This window comes from Mus caroli, chromosome 11 (genome assembly GCF_900094665.2).
Source record: "Mus caroli chromosome 11, CAROLI_EIJ_v1.1, whole genome shotgun sequence".
Classification (NCBI taxonomy): domain Eukaryota; kingdom Metazoa; phylum Chordata; class Mammalia; order Rodentia; family Muridae; genus Mus; species Mus caroli.
The window spans coordinates 67,086,747-67,089,703 of NC_034580.1; the positions used below are offsets into that span (position 1 = coordinate 67,086,747).

A 2,957-nucleotide genomic window follows, 5' to 3' on the forward strand; every position below is an offset into this window, starting at 1 on the left:
AGGGAGGGAGGGAGGGAGGGAGGGAGGAAGAAAAGACAAGGAAGGAAGGAAGAAAAGAAAGAAAAAGAGAAAGAAGGGAAGGAAGGAAGGAAGGAAAGGATGGAAGGAAGAAAAGACAAAGAAGAAAGGAAGGAAGGAAAGAAAAAGAGAAAGAAAGGAAGGAAGGAAGGAAGGAAGGAAGGAAGGAAGGAAGGAAGGAAGGAAGAAGGCGAGCAAGCCATGATGAACAAACCAGTTAGCATGCCCTTCATGCCCTCTGCATTAGCTCCTGCCTCTAGATTCCTGACCCGTTTTGAGTTCCTATCCTGACTTCCTTCAATGATAAACAAGCAATATGAACGTGTAAGCCAAATACGCCCTTTCCTCTCCAACTTGCTTTTTGATCATGTTGTTTTGTCACAGCAATAGAAACCCTAAGACAAGCAGTATTCTTTCAAATACATGAACCCAGACATGTTGTGTAAGAAACGAACAGATGTGACGTCTGTAAGCCAACATCTGGGCATTGTGACTACAGGATAAAGACGAGGAACAGGGGAGAAGGCAGCCTCTGGAGACAGTTGGGGAAAAAAAAATATGATCCCCTGGCTCTGAACGACCATCACATCTGTCTTCCATAGGCAAAGCTAAACTCTGAAGGTCTCCCGCTCTGGACTCTATAACCCTAGTACTTACCCTAGGGGCCTCTGAAGCCTTCACAACCAAGGATGGATTCAGATCTTGACTAGGCTGAGCATCAGGCCCCATGTAACCCCCTCAGACACTCCTGAGCTCTCCAGTTCAGTCCCCTCCTATGGTCTCTCCCGAGTTTGTCTCAGCGTGGCTCCCTGAGATATAACTTTGAACAAGTGTGAATAGTCTCGAAGAGGGGACGGATATCAGGGCTAACCGCTGATACAAAAGACACACCGCTGCGGGTAGGGAGAAGGGGTAGGTGAGGTGGATCGGGGCTCACTTACCTCAGTACATTAAAGAACACAAGCTTCTGTAGGGCACTCCTGACCCCAACTAGAGCTCCTGGTTCTGGGAGAACCAGCGGAGAAAACTGCGGTCTCTATGGCAACCGGACGCAACGTAGCCCTAGTTAGAAGACTGCGCAAGCGCGAATGTGAGAGTGGTGCTAAAGGGTAACCCGAGCAAACAAGACAAAGAAAGTAGGTGGTCCGAAGTCTGATCCTGCTGAGAAAACGTCAAAACACAGAGCAGGAGGTTGGGTCACTCGGGGTTCCCGGTCCCCGAGTCTCTGACTCCACAGATGCACTGCGGGTCGGTCTTGGCGCTGTCCTGAGCCGCAGATGACCCGGGACCACAGAGATACACACACACTGCGTTCCACGCGTGGTCGCTGCTCCAAACCTGGAGCAAAGGACCTGCAAACCTAGCGACACACACGGTGCATGGGTAGCTCCAGACAGGGGTAGCAAGAATGGGTTTTCGGCCAGGTATCTTCTCCCAAGGCATAAAACTCACCAAGCACTGAGCTTTTCCTCAGTTAAGATCGCAACGCTACGTGATCTTCAAACTGTTGTGGATTGGGTTAAAATTACGCTTTCAGGACGCCAGCCATTCGGTGCCACGGCCATGAGTTTAACATAGCCATACACCATCTTCAAACGTTTTACAGGCAGCACGTTTATTTTAAAAACAAAACAAAACAAAAACCCTTTGCATTACTACTGGAAATGGGAAATTAGAGCTGTCTGTGTGGCAGAAAAAGCAATCATAAAGGTGAACACGATGAAACAAAGGCATAAAATTTATAACAATGTGAAGGCACTGATGAAGGGCTGGAGAGATGGCTCAGCGGTTAAGAGCACTGACTGCTCTTCCAGAGGTCCCGAGTTCAATGCCAAGCACCCACATGGTGGCTCACAACCATCTGCAATGAGATCCAGTAAATACCTTCTGGTGTGCATGAAAACAGAAAACAGAGCACTCCTAGTCATAAAATAAATACATAAACAAATCTTTAATAGAAAAGAAAGAGAAAAAAGGGAGGGAAGGAAGGAAGGAAGAAAAAGCAGCGATGAGCTGGGTGTATCCGCTTATCCCTGGCATATCAGCAAAAGATCCTTAAGCTGAGGATTCAAATCTGAAAGACATATTAGAAATTAACACTCACCTTTCATATATATATATATATTGGTATTTTCGAGACAGGGTTTCTCTGTGTCGCTCTGGCTGTCCTGGAACTCACTTTGTAGACCAGGCTGGCCTCGAACTCAGAAATCCACCTGCCTCTGCCTCTGCCTCCCAAGAACTGAGATTAAAGGCATATGCCACCACTGCCCAACTCATGTATCTATGTTCTTAATTCTGGTATTAATATTAATTAATACCTTAATTCAAAGATTGAGGTAGGCAAGGTGGCTCAGCAAGTAAAAGTGCCTCTCCAGAAGGAAAGACATGACTGCCACAAGTTGTCCACTGACTTACACATGCACACACACACACACACACACAGAGATAGATACATGGGCACAGAGAGAGAGACACACACACCTTACACACACACAGGGGAGAAGAAAGGGAGGGAAGACAGAGAGAGGGAGACAAATAACAACAACAATGATAATATTAATATTAATAATAAATGTAAAACTGAAAAGGCTACTTTGCTAAAATGATATTAACCAAAAACAGGGTTGTGGGGAGCAGAACATTGATTTGATATCCACATTTCCTGCTATCTCTCATTCCAGGACAACATCATTCCTTTCTGTCCAGGTGAGTGAGCTGAGATGCACCTGCAACTTGGCACTCCCCCCACCCCCAACTTGTTGGAAATACACATTCCTGAGCCCTGCCCAGGCCTACTGCATCAGAAAACTTGGGTTATCCCTACCATGTGAAATTAGCAAGCTCCCCTCCCCACCCCAAGGTGTGTCTGAGACTCAAGTTCTGGGAGGAAATCTCTAGGGCTCAGAATGTTGGGCTTCCCCATGGTCTTGTTCAGA

The 2,957-nt window shown here is 46.7% G+C and overlaps 1 protein-coding gene across 1 annotated transcript in view; it reads right to left on the reverse strand.

Moving 5' to 3' along the window:
• Tekt1 (tektin 1) overlaps positions 1 to 1,049 on the reverse strand; it is a 17,265-nt gene extending 16,216 nt beyond the window's left edge. The window contains exon 1 of the mRNA XM_021177327.1: positions 960 to 1,049. The gene's annotated coding sequence lies outside the window, so the exon portion shown is untranslated. The remainder of the gene's footprint in view (positions 1 to 959) is intronic.
• Between the last annotated feature and the right edge of the window lie 1,908 nt (positions 1,050 to 2,957).